The sequence below is a fragment of the Entelurus aequoreus genome, linkage group LG07 (genome assembly GCF_033978785.1).
Source record: "Entelurus aequoreus isolate RoL-2023_Sb linkage group LG07, RoL_Eaeq_v1.1, whole genome shotgun sequence".
Classification (NCBI taxonomy): Eukaryota; Metazoa; Chordata; class Actinopteri; order Syngnathiformes; family Syngnathidae; genus Entelurus; species Entelurus aequoreus.
In genome coordinates, this window is record NC_084737.1 from 83,908,127 (window position 1) to 83,930,371 (window position 22,245).

The following is a 22,245-nucleotide window of genomic DNA, read 5'->3' on the forward strand; positions in this document are numbered from 1 at the left end:
GAGAGGGCTGGCACACAAAACAGGTAACAACTGGCATTGGCCACATCCTGAGCCTCAACGGACTTCCGCTCCTCCGCAACGAGCGGCAAAGTGTGCCAGTTTTTGACTGATCCTACCTCCATGTGTAAAGCATAAAACTATCAGCTCTGAGAATACCAGCATTAGCGCAATTCTGATTAAAAAAAAAAAAGCTCCAATTTCATTTCTCAGGCTATGAAAAGCAATTGAAAAAGTTAATAAGAGATTTACGGTGAATAAATGAGAGAAGGATTTCCCTCTGCGGAGGACACCGAGACCTTGGAGGATGCTCGGAGGCCTTCAACAGCACATGACCTTAATCGGCACGGAACGAAGTAAAAAGATATTTCAGGGAGAGGAGAGAAAGTGTGACGGACTTAATAATATTATAGGAAAAAGGAGGGAGACGAAGCAAAAAAAAAAAAAAAAAGGGTTTACGAGGACAATGTGGGTTGAGAATTTAGTAGGATTTAGCAGTACAGTGATTTAATATTGTTCAAGTTCAATTATTTCTGTGTTAACTTTCTCAGAGGATCAAATTCCAAAAGATGGAGGTTACGAGGAGGCTTTGTTCTCAATGATGGACGCTTTTGACCTCCCTCCCTCCCTCCCCAACGACACCTTGCATGCAGAACGGCCCCAAGCCTATGAACATGAACAGTACATCAACACACCAAAGACAATGGGCATATACACACACACCTGTTGTAGTAGTGTTTATATCTGTGAAAACAGACTCCAGAGACTTGTAAACTTCACACCCACGAGCTGGGCTCCTCGAAGTTGGTACAAGATTACAGTTGGTACAAAATGCGGCTGCAAGGCTTTTGACAAGAACAAGAAAGTTTGATCATATTACGCCTATACTGTATATACCTTTATATATACCTATATATATATACCTATACTGGATCACCTGCACTGGCTTCCTGTGCACTTAAGATGCGACTTTAAGGTTTTACTACTTACGTATAAAATACTACACGGTTTAGCTCCAGCCTATCTCGCCGATTGTATTGTACCATATGTCCCGACAAGAAATCTGCGTTCAAAGAACTCCGGCTTATTAGTGATTCCCAGAGCCAAAAAAAAGTCTGCGGGCTATAGAGCGTTTTCTATTCGGGCTCCAGTACTCTGGAATGCCCTCCCGGTAACAGTTAGAGATGCTACCTCAGTAGAAGCATTTAAGTCCCATCTTAAAACTCATTTGTATAATCTAGCCTTTAAATAGACCCCCCTTTTTTAGACCGGTTGATCTGCCGTTTCTTTTCTTCTCTCCTCTTCTCCCCTGTCCCTTGCGAGGGGGAGTTGCATAGGTCCGGTGGCCATGGATGAAGTGCTGGCTGTCCAGAGTCGAGACCCCGGGTGGACCACTAGCCTGTGCATCGGTTGGGGACATCTCTGCGCTGCTGACCCGTCTCCGCTCGGGATGGTTTCCTGTTGGCCCCGCTGTGGACTGGACTCCCGCTGATGTGTTGGATCCACTGTGGACTGGACTTTCACAATGTTATGTCAGACCCACTCGACATCCATTGCTTTCGGTCTCCCCTAGAGAGGGGGGGGGGGGGGGGGGGTTACCCACATATGCGGTCCTCTCCAAGGTTTCTCATAGTCATTCACCGACGTCCCACTGGGGTGAGTTTTTCCTTGCCCGTATGTGGGCTCTGTACCGAGGATGTCGTTGTGGCTTGTACAGCCCTTTGAGACACTTGTGATTTAGGGCTATATAAATAAACATTGATTGATTGATTGATTGAGGAGGCGCGATGGACAATATTTGATCTGTCATCTCCCGTCCTTATCCGGGCTCCGATGCTGATCCGCTGCTCTCCGTGCTCACCATAGCCTAGCGTAGCTTAGCCTATCGCCGGCCAGGTAAACAATGACGACCTCGGCTGGACTATTTCAGCTCACTTCTCTCTCTCAACTACACCCACTTTTCACCCACAGTAGGTTCGCTTACTTCTGACACCATGTTGTAGTAGTGTTTATATCCGTGAAAACAGACTCCAGAGACTTGTAAACTTCACACAGCTTCCTTTACTCGTGCTTAATACACACTGTTAATCCCCACAACACACTCAACGGCGCCCCCTCTGGACGCTATGTGATATTGTACTTAACATCTGTACAACACCCTCCCCCACCGCCTTCACCAACGCTTGATTCCCCTTCGGGGTGATGGGACGGTTGGCAGCGCTTCATAGCAGCAGTCGACCTCCAGGGGCCCAACTCCCCACCCCCCTCTGTTGCGAGTTGTCGGGATTAAATGTAACATGTTTATGTGTGCATGGCATGGAGGTTTTTTCCCACTCCAGACTAGGCCCCCTTAGGAGCCCAGTCTAGATTGTATTTTTTTACTCATCTTCCTCCCCAGCGTTTTACCTTTTTCCCCACCTTTTACGGGGCGCCTCGTGGCGACCCTTCAGCGTTCCTGTTCTGTAACCCTGTACACTGTTTGTTTGTCTAATCTTGAACGGGTTTGTGCTGAAAACATAGTTTTGTTGTACTTGTTGCAATGACAATAAAGACCTATCCTATCCTATCCTATCCTATCCTATCCTATCCTATCCTATCCTATCCTATCCTATAATAAAAGTCAAGGCTATCAAAGGGTTGGTGAATAAAAAGCAGGATGATGAAAAAACGCCACTCAAGAACAAATGTAGCAGATCACGGTGATACACAGGGAGATTTTTTCGGGCTATTTTTTTCTCCGAATTGAAGAGAAAAAAAAAAAGGTGACATCTCATCAGATGCCACACAGGATATGTTGTAAGATGCAAAGAAGACGTTTGTCTTTGGTTGATTGTGAGCGAGCGTTCCTTTGCAGCTGCACTGTGCAACTACACCAAACTTGTGTTGTAATTAAGGATCTTTGAGCCTGTTCTTGCACATCTGCAAAAACTGAACTCTAAGTAAGATTGGGGGGGTTAGGTTTGGTTGATATCAACACTTCAGTCATCAACAATTGCATCATCTGAGAAATGGACATTGTAACAGTGTAGGTCTGACTTGGTAGGATATGTACAGCGAGCAGAGAACATAGTGAGTTCAGAAAGCATAAGAAGAAGTATATACATTTGATTATTTACATTTGATTATTTACAATCCGGGGAGGTGGGATGTGGAGGGGGAAGGGTGTTAGTCAAGGGTTGAGAATAGTGAGAATATACTTACTTTAAGGTATTTTGGGGTTCATTGAGGTTAGCTAATTTTACTTATTTTGGAAAGTCTTGACAAGCCAAATTTTGTTGTTCTAATGGTAGATAATTTTGCTTAGTTCAAATAAAATACCCCTCATTTTTGTATATATATTTTTTTCTTGTTTTTGAACACTGACTTTTTGCAGTGCAAGAACTTGGTCAGAATTGGGGCCCTCATCAGAAATCAATTTTGAACCCCCCCCCCCCCCCCTAAAAACCATTATAAAATGTCACTTTTTTATTTATGTGAAACCAATTTAATACTCTTTTTTTTTTTTTTTAACAAACATTGACTTTTTTGTCCTTCCAGTAAATGTTTGCTGTATTTTTGGCCACAATTTTTGTTGAGTTACTCCATTATACATGATTTTTCTAAGATTTACATTTTTTAACAATTTCAATGTTCAATTCTTTCACATGTTTTCACTGCACTGGCAGTTATTCCATAAAACCCCCAAAGAAAAACAGGACATGAAAGTCCTCGCATTTTTCAAAGGGCATTCAAACATGTTTTATTTATTTTACTTTTTTCCTGCTAAAAGCCCTCCCTTAACTTCAGCCCTAAACAAAAAATACCAAACATGTCATGTTTTTATTATATTTGAACCCTTTTAAGAGTTTTTGATAAAATGATGTGAATGTGAGTGTGAATGCCTTATAATTCACCTTATGGTCCAGAAAATACGATAATTCAAACCTGTGACATTATTTAATTAAAAGGTCTTGAAAAGGGTAGAAACAACAAAAGAAATAGTACATCTTTGATATTTTTGTTTGGGACTAAAGTTTATTGGGACTTTTGAGCAAAAAAGTTTAAAGGTCTCCAGAATATTAATCAAACTTACATTTATTTTTTATGCATGGTTTGTACTAAAAAAAAATTCATGGGAAGAAAATGTTCAATAATATTTATTTTTATTTTTATGAACAAGCACTTTTTGTGAGGTTCTCGCCAGTTCCGGATCCTAAATGTCTGTCAAAAGTGTCCCAACTTGTCGGATTACCTACTCAGACATCTCATGTCCAGGTGAGATGCATGATTTATGATCTACAATAAACTTCCAGGGAGCAAGGAAGCGAGGAAATAGCAGACCACTCAATGATGTAAAGATAGGGAGACACTGTAGTGGTCAAGTCGCCGCTTTGATTGATTGATTGATTGAGACTTTTATTAGTAGATTGCACAGTACAGTACATATTCCGTACAATTGACCACTAAATGGTAACACCCGAATGAGTTTTTCAACTTGTTTAAGTCGGGTCCACGTTAATCAATTCATGGTAAAAGCTATAAAGAGTTAGTCTGTGTTAGCGCTTATAATAACAATATCAACAATACTTGTTATCCTCAGCCTTCCCGGTAAGGTCTATTCAGGTGTGCTGGAGAGGAGGCTACGCCGGATAGTCGAACCTCGGATTCAGGAGGACCGGTGTGGTTTTCGTCCTGGTCGTGGAACTGTGGACCAGCTCTATACTCTCGGCAGGGTCCTTGAGGGTGCATGGGAGTTTGCCCAACCAGTCTACATGTGTTTTGTGGACTTGGAGAAGGCATTCGACCGTGTCCCTTGGGAAGTCCTGTGGGGAGTGCTCAGAGAGTATGGGGTATCGGACTGTCTGATTGTGGCGGTCCGCTCCCTGTATGATCAGTGCCAGAGTTTGGTCCGCATTGCCGGCAGTAAGTCGGACACGTTTCCAGTGAGAGTTGGACTCCGCCAAGGCTGCCCTTTGTCACCCATTCTGTTCATAACTTTTATGGACAGAATTTCTAGGCGCAGTCAAGGCCTTGAGGGGATCTGGTTTGGTGGCTGCAGGATTAGGTCTCTGCTTTTTGCAGATGATGTGGTCCTGATGGCTTCATCTGGCCAGGATCTTCAGCTCTCGCTGGATCGGTTCGCAGCCGAGTGTGAAGCGACTGGATGGGAATCGGCACCTCCAAGTCCGAATCCATGGTTCTCGCCCGGAAAAGGGTGGAGTGCCATCTCCGGGTTGCGGAGGAGACCCTGCCCCAAGTGGAGGAGTTCAAGTACCTCGGAGTCTTGTTCACGAGTGAGGGAAGAGTGGATTGTGAGATCGACAGGCGGATCGGTGCGGCGTCTTCAGTAATGCGGACGCTGTATCGATCCGTTGTGGTGAAGAAGGAGCTGAGCCGGAAGGCAAAGCTCTCAATTTACCGGTCGATCTACGTTCCCATCCTCACCTATGGTCATGAGCTTTGGGTTATGACCTAAAGGACAAGATCACGGGTACAAGCGGCCGAAATTAGTTTCCTCCGCCGGGTGGCGGGGCTCTCCCTTAGAGATAGGGTGAGAAGCTCTGCCATCCGGGGGGAGCTCAAAGTAAAGCCGCTGCTCCTCCACATCGAGAGGAGCCAGATGAGGTGGTTCGGGCATCTGGTCAGGATGCCACCCGAACGCCTCCCTAGGGAGGTGTTTAGGGCACGTCCGACCGGTAGGAGGCCACGGGGAAGACCCAGGACACGTTGGAAAGACTATGTCTCCCGGCTGGCCTGGGAACGCCTCGGGATCCCCCGGGAGGAGCTGGACGAAGTGGCTGGGGAGAGGGAAGTCTGGGCTTCCCTGCTTAAGCTGCTGCCCCCGCGACCCGACCTCGGGTCTTGGTTAATATTCTAGTCACAAAATGTAAATGGAGTAATTCTGAATGGTTATTTATCGGATTTTATAGGCGGAATAGTGGAGCTCTCATTGGCTCCGCTGTAAGTGGACTTTTATTTGTCCATCCATCCATCCATTTTCTACCGCTTGTCCCTTTTGGGATCACGGGGGGGTGCTGGAGCCTATCTCAGCTGCGTTCGTGCGGAAGGCGGGGTACACCCTGGACAAGTCGCCACCTCATCGCGGGTCCAACACAGATAGACAGACAACATTCACACTCACATTCACACACTAGGGACCATTTTAGTGTTGCCAATCAACCTATCCCCAGGTGCATGTCTTTGGAGGTGGGAGGGGCCTATCCCCAGGTGCATGTCTTTGGAGGTGGGAGGGGCCTATCCCCAGGTGCATGTCTTTGGAGGTGGGAGGGGCCTATCCCCAGGTGCATGTCTTTGGAGGTGGGAGGGGCCTATCCCCAGGTGCATGTCTTTGGAGGTGGGAGGAAGCCGGAGTGCCCGGAGGGAACCCACGCAGTCACGGGGAGAACATGCAAACTCCACACAGAAAGATCGGGATTGAACTCAGGACTACTCAGGACCTTCGTATTGTGGGGCACATGCACTAACCCCTGTGCCACCGTGCTGCCCTGTAACTAAGTGTACAGCCCAATACGTGAGCAAAATGTAACTGTCTCTGCATGATTCCTTGCTTCTTGTCTGTTTAATAAATGTAATCAGTGTTTGAACCTGTATGCACTCTTATAGGTACATGGATGCAAATGTAACCCAGGTGGGCTGGCCCCTGCCTTTATCCTATTTCGCAAGCCCGTGCTAACCACGGAGCTAAAAGCCTGGGCTGGCTAACTCTGCAGCCGGCACACACTTGAAGTTGTCAGGGAGTGACGTTTACTGGCTGGCCTCCACATTACATGATGAGTAAAAAAAAAAATGTTTGTCTTCACTTTTCAGCAGCTGCCGATCATAAATAAAGTCCCCATCCTTGCAGGGGAAAAAAATGATCTCACCTCCGGATTATTTCTGAAAAAAGCTTCCTTCCTTCTTCAGGAAAGGGAAATCAAAACGTTACGGAAGCCGAGTGTGATCAGATGCCAGTTTGTTCGTTGTTAGTTCACCGGGGTGTGACTCTCATCTCTTACTGATGCTTTTAAAAGGCATGGCGTGGAGGGAGGGGGGAGGGGGGAGGGGGAGGGTTGGCAGCAATAAACTTCTATCTCCTGTCTGCTAGGAAGCCTTTAAGGGTCCTCAAGGGAGTAGACTCTAAAGGCAGTGTGCTTTCCCTTGATGTTGCCTTTTACCCCATATATCCCTGCAACAGCTCACTGAGCAGATACTAGATCGATGGATACGGATACAAGGCAGGCTGCACTCTTGGCCATAAAAAGTGGTGCCTCGACTTACGAGGGCCCTACCTCATTTTTTTTTTTGCTTTAAAATGCAAGCAAAAAATGTCGGTTATGACTTGAGATGTCCGATAATGGCTTTGTTGCCGATATCCGATATTGTCCAACTCTTAATTACCGATTCCGATATCAACCGATACCGACAGTCGTGGAATCAACACATTATTATGCCTAATTTTGTTGTGATGCCCCGCTGGATGCATTAAACAATGTCACGTTAGCATGAATTGATTAACGTGGACCCCGACTTAAACAAGTTGAAAAACTTATCGGGGGTGTTACCATTTGTGACCCGTGCTGGCAAAATGAGTCGGAATACGCACAGGCTAATTTTGAGCTACAGGCAAATAAGTGAACAAAAATGTATCTTGGTTGAAATTGAGATTTTCACAAAAATGAGTCCATAAAGCCACAATCTAGCGATCCCAATCATCGAAATAGCAAGAAAACATCTTAAAGGCCTACTGAAATGATTTTTTTTTAAATTTAAACGGGAATAGCAGATCCATTCTATGTGTCATACTTGATCATTTCGCGATATTGCCATATTTTTGCTGAAAGGATTTAGTAGAGAACATTGACGATAAAGTTCGCAACTTTTGCTCGCTGATAAAAAAAAGCCTTGCCTGTAGCGGAAGTAGCGTGACGTCACAGGAGCTAGTATTCATCACAATTCCCCGTTGTTTACAATGGAGCGAGAGAGATTCGGAGCGAGAAAGTGATGATTACCCCATTAATTTGAGCGAGGATGAAAGATTCGTAGATGAGGAACGTTACAGTGAAGGACTTGAGAGGCAGTGATGGACGTATCTTTTTTCGCTCTGACCGTAACTTAGGTACAAGCTGGCTCATTGGATTCCACACTCTCTCCTTTTTCTATTGTGGATCACAGATTTGTATTTTAAACCACCTGGGATACTATATCCTCTTGAAAATGAGAGTCGAGAACGCGAAATGGACATTCAGTGCCTTTTATCTCCACGACAATACATCGGCGAAATGCTCTAGCTACAAGCTAACGTGATAGCATCTTGCTTTAACTGCATATAGAAACAAAAAAAATAAACCCCTGACTGGAAGGATAGATAGAAAATCAACAATACTATTAAACCGTGGACATGTAAATACACGGTTAATGCTTTCCAGGCTGGCGAAGGTTAACAATGCTGTGCTAATGACGCCATTGAAGCTAACTTAGCAACCGGGCACAGAGCTATGCTAAAAACATTAGCTCTCCACCTACGCCAGCCGGCCCTCATCTGCTCATCAACACCCGTGCTCACCTGCGTTCCAGCGATCGGCAGAAGGACGAAGGACTTCACCCGATGCGTTTGGCGGCCCGGAGACGTAGGAAGTCAAGGTGAAGTTGGCGGCTAGCGCGGCTAGCGCGGCTAGCGCTCCAACAAAGTCCTCCTGGTTGTGTTGCTGTAGTCCACTGCTAATACACCGATCCCACCTACAACTGTCTTCTTTGCAGCCTTCATTGTTCATTAAACAAATTGCAAAAGATGTCCAGAATACTGTGGAATTATGAAATGAAAACAGAGCTTTTTGTATAGGATTCTACGGGGTACCATAACTTCCGTTACTCGGACTTCGTCACGCGCATACGTCATCATACCGCGACGTTTCAGCCGGATATTTCCCGGGAATTTTAAAATGTCACTTTATAAGTTAACCCGGCCGTATTGGCATGTGTTGCAATGTTAAGATTTCATCATTGATATATAAACTATCAGACTGCGTGGTCGCTAGTAGTGGCTTTCAGTAGGCCTTTAAATCACCTTTATTTGAAGGTTTTGTACGAGGTACACTACCGTTCAAAAGTTTGGGGTCACATTGAAATGTCCTTATTTTTGAAGGAAAAGCACTGTACTTTTCAAAGAAGATAACTTTAAACTAGTCTTAACTTTAAAGAAATACACTCTATACATTGCTAATGTGGTAAATGACTATTCTAGCTGCAAATGTCTGCTTTTTGGTGCAATATCTACATAGGTGTATAGAAGCCCATTTCCAGCAACTATCACTCCAGTGTTCTAATGGTACAATGTGTTTGCTCATTGGCTCAGAAGGCTAATTGATGATTAGAAAACCCTTGTGCAATCATGTTCACACATCTGAAAACACTTTAGCTCGTTACAGAAGCTACAAAACTGACCTTCCTTTGAGCAGATTGAGTTTCTGGAGCATCACATTTGTGGGGTCAATTAAATGCTCAAAATGGCCAGAAAAAGAGAACTTTCATCTGAAACTCGACAGTCTATTCTTGTTCTTAGAAATGAAGGCTATTCCACAAAATTGTTTGGGTGACCCCAAACTTTTGAACGGTAGTGTAATTCGAGTTTTTAAACCTGTTCCGACATAAACAAATCCGGCTTGTTGCTAAGCGGTCGCTGTGAGGCGTACCCTCATTGGTTGAATCACCCCGCGCGGTGCATTGTGGTATCACGGCAGCGCCCTGATGAAAAACAACACACAGTAATTCGAGCGGAATATTTGGTGAAAAAAGGTGATTTTCGAACATTTAATTATTATTTTTGTGGATAAGTTAGACTGTTTTACATTCCGTAATGGATTTAGAAGGTGGAGAGGGTACACCACACTTGCCAACCTTGAGACCTCCAATATCGGGGGTGGGGGGGTGGTTGGGGGCGTGGTTATTTAAAGCTAGAATTCACCAAATGGAGTATTTCATATATATATATATATATATATATATATATATATATATATATATATATATATATATATATATATATATATATATATATATATATATATATATATATGAAATACTTGACTTTCAGTGAATTCTAGCTATATATATATATATATATATATATATATATATATATATATATATATATATTTATTTTATTTACATAGAAAAAAAAAGAAAATACTTGAATTTCAGTGTTCCTGTGGCTATCCATTAGATGGCAGTATTGTCCTGTTTAACCTCTCCGTTCATTGGGCAGGCAAGCTGTTTATATTGTGGGAAAGCGGACGTGAGAACAGGCTGTCCCCACTCAGTCTCAGGTCCGCATTGAGCTGGAGGGGGCGTGGCCTCCAGCTCCGGCTGAATACCGGGAGTTTGTCGGGAGAAGGGAGGTTGTCGGGAGAGGCGCTGAATACCGGGAGTCTCCCGCTAAAAACGGGAGGGTTGGCAAGTATGGGGTACACAGGCGGTTGCAAGTGCGCTAAATTCACTGCAGTCGGCGAATCTTCTTAGTGCTGCTGGTCAGGAATATTACGGACAGCTGACCAGCTGACAAACTGACCAGTGAACAAAAAAACTGTGACATAACAGTGTTGACATTTTTGTACATAACCGTTTTCAATAGAGTTGAATATATATTTCTCCTTTAGACATGGGATTTGACTTTAATTGTACCAACTTTGGTGTTGCTACAAGGACTTTGAAGGCATGGTTGCTATGGAGTTTTGTTTTGGAACATTCTGTTCTGGAACAGTAAACAGTTTCTCAAAACGGACCCTCAAACTTGGTCGACTTCAATCGGATGTAACTCGGTCATTTTCCTTCCGATTCCAACAAACCTTATATCATTTTGAAGGTCTTTAGATGGAGAATGTGTAAATAACAATAACTCAGTTTTTTAAAATGTCCTCATTGTGACTCATTTTGCCAGCACAGGTCACATTTAGTGGTCAATTGTACGGAATATGTACTGTACTGTGCAATCTACTGATACAAGTTTCAATCAATCAATCAAAAACAAGGTTTTTCCAAAATAAAAGAACAACTTCAACTCCAGTTATGGAAAAAAAGATGCCACCATGGCACTGCCATATTTATTATTGAATTTTTTTTTTTTAACATGCCTCAAAACAGCATCTTGGAATTTGGGACCTGCTCTCCATGAGATAATCCTGATACCCGCTACAACTATGGGAAATACTATACTTGGACTTTCACAAAGTGCATTATTATTTTTTTTTAAACATGCCTCAAAACAACAGCTACAAAAACAATGAAGGCACACAGCTTCAGTCCAGAGTATACTAGAGCAGTGGTCCCCAACCACCGGTCCGTGGATCGATTGGTACAGAAGAAATAAAAAAATAAATAAATAAAAGTTTTTTATTTTATTTTATTTTTTTAAATTAAATCCACATAAAAAACACAAGATACACTTACAATTAGTGCACCAACCCAAAAAACCTCCCTCCCCCATTTACACTCATTCACACAAAAGGGTTGTTTCTTTCTGTTATTAATATTCTGCTTCCTACATTATATATCAATATATATCAATACAGTCTGCAAGGAATACAGTCCGTAAGCACACATGATTGTGCGTGCTGCTGCTCCACTAATAGTACTAACCTTTAACAGTTAATTTGACTCATTTTCATTAATTACTAGTTTCTATGTAACTGATTTTATATTGTTTCACTTTCTTTTTTATTCAAGAAAATGTTTTTAATTTATTTATCTTATTTTATTTTATAATTTTTTTTTTTTTAAAAGTACCTTATCTTCACCATACCTGGTTGTCCAAATTAGGCACAATAATGTGTTAATTCCACCACTGTATATATCAGTATCGGTTGATATCGGTATCAGTAATTAAAGAGTTGGACAATATCGGATCGGCAAAAAGCCATTATCGGACATCCCTACTCCTGAGTATAAGTCGCACCCCCAGCCAAACTATGAAAAAAAACTGCGACTTATAGTCCGAAAAATACGGTAATAGGAAATCCAATAGTGTACGTCCTTCGCTATGTGGTAGGTTCCTGCGGACGTTATCTCCTTCTGTTGTTGACTATTCTTTTCATACGGTGTTGATCTGGAAATGGTTGCCTCTGCATTTTGTTGACGTGCGGAGTAAGCACTCTTCACTCTCTAGCATGTGACTTTTCTAATGCTACAAATTAGCAGTAATGCTACTTTTTGTAGCAAAGCTTTTGCCCCACACTTGAAAAATTGCGGTTGTCTGTTCGACATCTTCCCGCTTGAAGCCAAACCACCGCCAGACGATGGACCCCCTGCTGTTTTTCTTGGGAATTAATTCCTCCTTCATTTGTTACCAGATTCTCACCTTCTTTCTCTTGTATTACCACAGTCCATAAGCACACATGATTGTATTTTTTTATGACAAAAAAAAAACAAAAAAAAACGCCCAACCCCGGTCCGTGGGACAAATTTTCATTTGTCCCACTGACTTAACTCTCTACTCTGACTCACAGGGAACCCTAACCGACAACTCCAATAAGCAGCTGGAACTGCCTCGTACTGGCTTTATTTCACACGGCTCACAAGATTTAAACCCGTGGACGTTTTGCTACGCAGGGCAGCAAAAATCACATTTAAACGCATCAAGTTGGCGCTGGCCATTCTGCACACTCGAATGCTTCTACGGCACAATGTGTTCCTTTCAAAAGGTTTCCAGGCACATCTAATAGTGGTTCAGTATTACAGACCGAGCACACACACACACACACACACACACACACACACACACACACACACACACACACACACACACACACACACACACACACACACACACACACACACACACACACACACACACACACACACACACACACACACACACACACACACACACACACACACACACACACACACACACACACACACACACACACACACACACACCACAGGGATGACTGTGTTAGGTTGACTGTGCAGAACTTCAACATCCATCACTGGACGAAAAGGGCTTCTTCTGCAGATTGGATATTGGGAGTAAGATGGTTGATATTAACAACATAGAGCTTTGGGCCTTGGCAAGGATATTTTTCAAACATTTTACCAGCTTTCAGTGTTTTGGCACAGAACCAAAATGCTACTGAAAGCAGCAAAACAACAAAAAAAAACAACCCAGCCACATAATTTCAATCCCCTCCTGCCAGGACTGCTATCAACATTTATTTGCTTTCCAGCGTGGTTGAATTCATGTGGAGGATCATTTTCAGGGTTTGTGGAAGGCATATAGTTGAAGGCTATTTGGAAGAAGGTGATATCGGGGGGGGGGGGATAAAAGAGATTCTCTGCAGGGCGAGAGGCTTTTGTGTCCTTTTTGAAAGCGCCACTTCTCAAATAAATATATATATATTTTTTTCAAATTCAAGAAAAAGTCGTATGTTTTTTTTACTGGTGCACAAAATGAACCGTGCATGAACATCACCTTGTTCAAAGAACAAAACCAACACAGTGTATGAACTCACAACAAATTACACACCTTACACACATTACCATGAATTGATTAACGTGGACCTACTGAAAGCCACTACTAGCGACCACGCAGTCTGATAGTTTATATATCAATGATGAAATCTTAACATTGCAACACATGCCAATACGGCCGGGTTAACTTATAAAGTGACATTTTACATTTCCCGCGAAACTTCCGGTTGAAAACGTCTATATGTGATGACGTATGCGCGTGACGTCACAGAGAGAACGGAAGTATTGGTACACCATTGAATCCAATACAAAAAAGCTCTGTTTTCATCGCAAAATTCCACAGTATTCTGGACATCTGTGTTGGTGAATCTTTTGCAATTTGTTTAATGAACAATGAAGACTGCAAAGAAGAAAGTTGTAGGTGGGATCGGTGTATTAGCGGCTGGCTGCAGCAACACAACCAGGAGGACTTTGACTTGGATAGCAGACGCGCTATCCGACGCTAGCCGCCGACCGCATTGATGATCGGGTGAAGTCCTTCGTCGCTCCGTCGATCGCTGGAACGCAGGTGAGCACGGGTGTTGATGAGCAGATGAGGGCTGGCTGGCGTAGGTGGATAGCTAATGTTTTTAGCATAGCTCTGTGAGGTCCCGTTGCTAAGTTAGCTTCAATGGCGTCGTTAGCAACAGCATTGTTAAGCTTCGACAGGCTGGAAAGCATTAACCGTGTATTTACATGTCCACGGTTTAATAGTATTGTTGATCTTCTGTCTATCCTTCCAGTCAGGGGTGTATTTCTTTTGTTTCTATCTGCAGTTAAGCCCAATGCTATCACGTTAGCGCCGTAGCTAAAGTGCTTCACCGATGTAAAAGTCTAAAAAATACTAAAAAAATGTTTAAAAAAACATTAAAAAGTAGAATAAAAGAGCAAATAGGTGAAATGCAACGAAAAAAAGTTGCATTGTTGACTCTAATAACACCATTTTTTTAAATAATTTCTCAAAAAATAATGAATCAAAATCAATGTTGCTATGAATTATTGACTGATTCAACGACAAAAAAAGGACATAAATACAACAAACAAAAAAACATGAAAAATATGAAAATTATTTAAAAAAATACATACTAATTATATACTAATGCTAATTATACTAATTATTATATCGATTGTGATTATAAATATACTAAACTAATTACACTATAGATTATCTGAAGCTGGTGATTAGAGTGTCCGCCCTGAGATGGGTAGGTTGTGAGTTCAAACCCCGGCCGAGTCATACCAAAGACTATAAAAATGGGAGCCATTACCTCCCTGCTTGGCACTCAGCATCAAGGGTTGGAATTGGGGGTTAAATCATCAAAAATGATTCCCGGGCGCGGCTACGCTGCTAGCTACTGCTCCCCTCACCTCCCAGGGGGTGATCAAGGGGATGGGTCAAATGCAGAGGACAAATTTCACCACACCTGGTGTGTGTGTGTGGCAATCATTGCTACTTTAACTTTAACTTAACTTAACTGATATAGAGATTTAAAGGCCTACTGAAATGAATTTTTTTTATTTAAACGGGGATAGCAGATCTATTCTATGTGTCATACTTGATCATTTCGCGATATTGCCATATTTTTGCTGAAAGGATTTAGTATAGAACAACGACGATAAAGATTGCAACTTTTGGTATCTGATAAAAAAAAGGCTTGCACCTACCGGAAGTAGCGTGACGTAGTCAGTTGAACATATACGCAAAGTTCCCTATTGTTTACAATGATGGCCGCATGAAGTGAGAGAGATTCGGACCGAGAAAGCGACAATTTCCCCATTAATTTGAGCGAGGATGAAAGATTTGTGGATGAGTAAAGTGCAAGTGAAGGACTAGTGGGGAGTTGAAGCTATTCAGATAGGGAAGATGCTGTGAGAGCCGGGGGTGACCTGATATTCAGCTGGGAATGACTACAACAGTAAATAAACACAAGACATATATATACTCTATTAGCCACAACACAACCAGGCTTATATTTAATATGCCACAAATTAATCCTGCATAAAAACACCTGCGTGTTTGTTATGCTAGCTCCTAGCTCCTCTGCTAGCTCCTAGCTCCATAGAACACGCCAATACAATTCAAACACCTGATCAACACACACAATTACTCAGCCCAAAAGACCGTTTACCTAACCCAAGGTTCATAAAGCTTATATATTTTTAAAAAGTTACGTAAGTGACGCGCACATACGGTCAAGTTATCGAATGTTTAGCAGCCAAGGCTGCATACTCACGGTACCTGATATTCAGCTGGGAATGACTACAACAGTAAATAAACACAAGACATATATATACTCTATTAGCCACAACACAACCAGGCTTATATTTAATATGCCACAAATTAATCCTGCATAATAACACCTGCGTGTTTGTTATGCTAGCTCCTAGCTGCTCTGCTAGCTCCTAGCTCCATAGAACACGCCAATACAATTCAAACACCCGATCAACACACACAATCACTCAGCCCAAAAGACCGTTCACCTAACCCAAGGTTCATAAAGCTTATATATTTTTAAAAAGTTACATACGTGACGCGCACGTACGGTACGGTACGTGTTATGCTAGCTCCTAGCTCCTCTGCTAGCTCCTAGCTCCATAGAACACGCCAATACAATTCAAACACATGATCAACACACACAATCACTCAGCCCAAAAGACCGTTCACCTAACCCAAGGTTCATAAAGCTTATATATTTTAAAAAAGTTACGTACATACGCAAAAAAAAGCCAAAGCTGCATACTCACAGTAGCACGTCTGCGTCTTTGTCATCCAAATCAAAGTAATCCTGGTAAGAGTCTGTGTTGTCCCAGTTCTCTACAGGCGTCTGTGTATCCAAATCAAAAGTCCTCCTGGTTAGAGTCTCTGTTATCCGAGTTCTTCCATCTTGACTGCATCTTTCGGGAATGTAAACAAAGAAGCGCCGGCTGTGTACTGTTGTGGCTGACTACGTTCGAAAAATACGTCCATTTCGCACCGACAACTTTCTTCTTTGCTTGCTCGGCTTCCTTCTCCATAATGCAATGAACATGATTGAAACAGATTCACGAACACAGATGTCCAGAATACTGTGGAATTATGAAATGAAAACAGAGCTTTTTCGTATCGGCTTCAATGTGGAAGGCATACCCGTGTTCGCCGGGCTACGTCACACGCATACGTCATCCTCAGAGGCGTTTCGAACCGGAAGTTTAGCGGCAAATTTAAAATGTCACTTTATAAGTTAACCCGGCCGTATTGGCATGTGTTATAATGTTAAGATTTCATCATTGATATATAAACTATCAGACTGCGTGGTCGGTAGTAGTGGGTTTCAGTAGGCCTTTAAAGTGTTGAATGTAAACAAATTCAAAGCATGACCTTTTTATGAGTGGACCACTTTTAGATCCCCAAGAATTTTAGTGGAATTAAAAACACCTGTCTTTGCTTAAAAAAAAAATTAAAATAATAATACATTCAAATCAATTTTGCTATGGATTATTGACCTATTTAGGGATCCAATTACTTCACATCAAATATTCCACTTTGAAAATCTTTTTTGGGAAAAATATTGTATATTTTGTATTTTTACCCCCAAAAATAGGGTTTTTACAAAAAGCTCATGAAATGTAAAAAAAATAATAATAAAATAAACACATAAATAAAATTTAAAAAATAAAAATAAAAAATAAATAAATACCGTATTTCCTTGAATTGGCGCAGGGAATATAGTATTCGCACGTCTAGAATTACTGCCGGGTCAAACTCGTTTCTCAAAATAATTAACGCATGCTTGGCCTTATCGCCGGTTTATTATTGAAGCTGGATCAAATTCGTTTCGCAAAATATTAATTTTATTATCGCATGTCTGTAATTTTCGCCGGGTCAAACTCGTTTCGCAAAATATTTAGCATATGGCTAGAACTTCCACCGGGTCAAATTCGTTACGTCACGAGTGACGCATCTGTCCTCATTTTCAAAATGGAGGAAACTGCTTTCAGTAGTTTACAATCGCACAAAGGAAAAAAGATAAAGAGCTTTTCAGTAGGATTTAAGGTCCAAGCTATTGAATACCTGTACAGTATGCTAAAGAGAACAGTAAGCAGCTATGTTTTATTAATATACCGTAGCTGCGTGTGTGAAATACTGTATAAGTCATTAAATGACTCCCGCCTCCTGGTGGTAGAGGGCGCTGCCGCGCTAGTGATCCTTCTTGCGACTTCCGGTACTGCAGAAGAAGTGAACACACGCAGCAAGAGATTTTTTTTTCTGTCCTCTGCCTGAACTTTTAAAATGGAGGATTACATACATAAAATAAAACAGTTTTCTAAACTGGACTTTCAATCGAAGCAGGAGGTAATAATTAAAGGAATATCTCCATCGAAACAGAGACTTTTAAAACTGAAGAAAGAAAATAAGGAAGACTTCTATAAACAAGTTATCGATGCTTTTGGTCAGAAGGAGCTGCAAATGGACTCCATTTATAAGTACAGGTAAGACCATAATAACGTTTTTTTTAATTAAATGTGCTTTTCATGATGGTATGCTTACATCACACTCAAAGCGCACGCCTAAATTTTATGGATTCCTTTTGGTAAACGCCGGAGTGAGAAGAGGTTTTAAAATAATTACCGCATGCACGGCCATCCCGCCGGTTTCCGGTAAACGCAGGTGTGACAGGAGGTTTTAAATTAATTAACGCCCCTGCGGCTATTCAAGGAAATACGGTAAATAAATAAATAAATAAATAAAAAAAAAAAAAAAAAAAAAAAAAAAAAAATATATATATATATATATATATATATATATATATATATATATATATATATATATATATATATATATATATATATATATATATATATAACCTGAAGTTGAATTAGAGATTCAAGCGTTTAATAAAAAAAATAATATATGACTTATTTTTAACCTTTTAAGACTGAAACCCTTCTGGGTCCCTCGGACCTAACTTGAGGGAGCCCCAAAGTTTAAAAAAAAAAAGAAGTGTGTATTGTGTTGGTTTTGAAAATGAAAAAATATCAAAATGGCCCCCGCGTGCTTTGATTTTTCAGTGTGCGGCCCTCAGTGGAAAAAGTTTGGACACCCCTGCCATATAGCAATAGATGATATCTGCCTATTACCTGACACCTGACATGTTAGCTACTTCTCTTTGTTTATAATGTTTATAATGTCTATTTTCTATTCTCTGCTGGATCTACTCTCTATTTTATGCTGCTGCTGTCACATATACTGTAATATTGTACATGGTCATTGGTATATATTGTATATATGTTATAGACATAATATAATATATATGTATATATATATATAATATACTGTACACATATTATGTATATATTCATATATATGTTAGATTTTTTTATTGTTATATTAGTCTATACCTGCATTGTCCTTTCCATCCTTACACTTTCCATCATTGTAACTGAGCTACTGTGTTGAATAATTTCCCTTGTGGATCATTAAAGTTTGTCGAAGTCTAAGTGTCTCGTCAAGTAAAAACATGTTAAATTCCATTCCGTTTTTTTAAGGCGGTCTGTCATAACGTGTTCCTAAAAATCAGATATGCCGGCCCCCAGACAAACATTTTTCTCAAATCTGGCCCCCCGAGGCAAAATAATTGCCCAGGCCTGCTTTATAATGATCTCTAGCCATGTTGGTAACATTACCAAAACAAGAACTACGGGCCAGTTCACTTCATACATCTCTTTAGTAAGGCATTAAAGCTGCGTGGCAAGCAGCCCACCAACACTGTGGGGTGGCCATCGTTCAGTCAGTAAGGACAGGGTTGTGGATTCACGACCCAGTTGGAAAGTGCGCACCCCAACCCTCACCAATACTAGTACATGTAAAATGCCTGTGTTTCCGACACATGAGGATTTGAACTTGAGAGTATTTGTACAACCTTTCACTGGACAACTCACAATACAACATCTTGCTTCAAGTGAGCTATTTAAAATGAGCCTTAAATGCTGAGACTTGACCTTGTTCGGTCTCTCAAGTATCCACAATCCGCAATGTGAGTATGGAAACGGCAGCTGGTTCTTGGAGAAAAGGTGATTCACTTCTGCAATACCGTTAAGGCTTCAAACTCCTGACTTTTTTAACTGCTCTGGGGAGCAAAACCCCACCTGCTGTGGGGTAGTTGTTGTTCTAGATCAGGGGTCACCAACCTTTTTGAAAGCAAGAGCTACTTCTTGGGTAGTGATTAATGCGAAGGGCTACCAGTTTGATACACACTTCAATAAATTGCCAGAAATAGCCAATTTGCTCAATTTACCTTTAACTCTATGTTATTATTAATAATTAATGATATTTACACTTAATTGAACGGTTTAAAAGAGGAGAAAACATGAAAATAATGACAATTAAATTTTGAAACATAGTTTATCTTCAATTTCGACTCTTTAAAATTCAAAATTCAACCGAAAAAAAGAAGAGAAAAACTTAAAAAAAAATGTATGGAACATCATTAGTAATTTTTCCTGATTAAGATTAATTTTAGAATTTTGATGACATGTTTTAAATAGGTTAAAATCCAATCTACACTTTGTTAGAATATATAACAAATTGGACCAAGCTATATTTCTAACAAAGAGAAATCATTATTTCTTCTAGATTTTCCAAAACAAACATTTTAAAATAAATTCAAAAGACTTTGAAATAAGATTTCAATTTGATTCTACAGATTTTCTAGATTTGCCAGAATCATTTTTTTGAATTTTAATCATAATAAGTTTGAAGAAATATTTCACAAATATTCTTCGTCTAAAAAAATGAAGCTAAAATGAAGAATTAACTTAAAATGTATTTATTATTCTTTACAATAAAAAATAAAAAAATTACTTGAACATTGATTTAAATTGTCAGGAAAGAAAAGGAAGGAATTTAAAAGGTAAAAAGGTATATGTGTTTAAAAATCCTTAAATCATTTTTAAGGTTGTATTTTTTCTCTAAAATTGTCTTTCTGAAAGTTATAAGAAGCAAGGTAAAAAAAATAATGAATTTATTTAAACAAGTGAAGACCAAGTCTTTAAAATAATTTCTTGGATTTTCAAATTCTATTTGAGTTTTGTCTCTCTTAGAATTAAAAATGTCGGGCAAAGCGAGACCAGCTTGCTAGTAAATAAATACATTTTAAAAAATAGAGGCAGCTCACTGGTAAGTGCTGCTATTTGAGCTATTTTTAGAACAGGCCAGCGGGCTACTCATCTGGTCCTTACGGGCTACCTGGTGCCCGCGGGCACCGCGTTGGTGACCCCTGATCTATAGTATGGGCCAGTTCGTACTGTCTCAAATCCCTTAAGCGGTGGGGGTGTATTAGTGCCCAAGACATGGGTAACTTACACATCTGTGAAGGCGCCATTAATGCTGAAAGGTACATACAGCTTTTGGAGCAACATATGTTGCCATCCAAGCAACGTTACCATGGACGCCCCTGCTTATTTCAGCAAGACAATGCCAAGCCACGTGTTACATCAACGTGGCTTCATAGTAAAAGAGTGCAGGTACTAGACTGGCCTGCCTGTAGTCCAGACCTGTCTCCCATTGAAAATGTGTGGCACCTAAAATAGCAGAAGGGAGACCCCCGGACTGTTGAACAACTTAAGCTGTACATCAAGCAAGAATGGGAAAGAATTCCACCTGAGAAGCTTCAAAAATGTGTCTCCTTACTTCCCAAACCTTTACTGAGTGTTGTTAAAAGGAAAGGCCATGTAACACAGTGGTGAACATGCCCTTTCCCAACTACTTTGTCACGTGTTGCAGCCATGAAATTCTAAGTTAATTATTATTTGCAAAAAAAAATAAAGTTTATGAGTTTGAACATCAAATATGTTGTCTTTGTAGCGCATTCAACTGAATATGGCTTGAAAAGGATTTGCAAATCATTGTATTCCGTTTATATTTACATCCAAACACCATTTCCCAACTCATATGGAAACGGGGTTTGTAAATAAACAATGTATTTGGAGGACACTGACTAATTTAGTGCACGGGAACTTATTGTTCAGTCTTTAGTCCCGAAGGTAAAGAGTTCAAAGGGAAATATGCAAAGCAACACTTTTGAGTGCCAACACCGTTGCACATGGCGCCACAAACCCCGGAGACCCGGTGTCAACGAGACATGTGGAAATGGGAACTGGATGGAGACCGGGGGTGGGTCACTTCCTGCCCTTGAGCAAGGCACTAAACAGCCAAACGGCCTGGAGCGCAACACTGTTGCGCATGAGCTCTTACACTAAAAAAAAATCGAGCAACAATACGAACAGGGGTTTTTTTTTTTGGTTGCCAAGAGAACGAGTGCCACCCAGATCGGTGTTGTTTTTATTGCACTGCAAAGCGCAAACACACACACAACGGCTCCCCGCTCGCACGCCTTGCCCAGGACATTTTGTGTCGTCGACAGCCGGGGTCCTAAAGACGGGCGACGCGCCATAAATCACCTCCTGTGACCAATGAGACCGAGGCACAGCTCCACACAATGGCCACATTAACGCCAGCAAAGCCCCCCCCACACACACACACACACATTACATAATGTCCCCCTTAAGAGTCAGCATGTGTCACCTACAAAGTGTACAAATAAAGTCACTTTGCACACACACACACACACACACACACACACACACACACGCACACACACACACACACACACACACACACACACACACACACACACACACACACACACACACACACACACACACACACACACACACACACACACACACACACACACACACACACACACACACACACACACACACACGCAC

At 41.2% G+C, this 22,245-nt stretch overlaps 1 protein-coding gene across 4 annotated transcripts in view; it reads right to left on the reverse strand.

Moving 5' to 3' along the window:
• arhgap4b (Rho GTPase activating protein 4b) overlaps positions 1-22,245 on the reverse strand; it is a 95,525-nt gene that overhangs the window by 73,084 nt on the left and 196 nt on the right. The gene's annotated exons all lie outside the window — the stretch shown is intronic.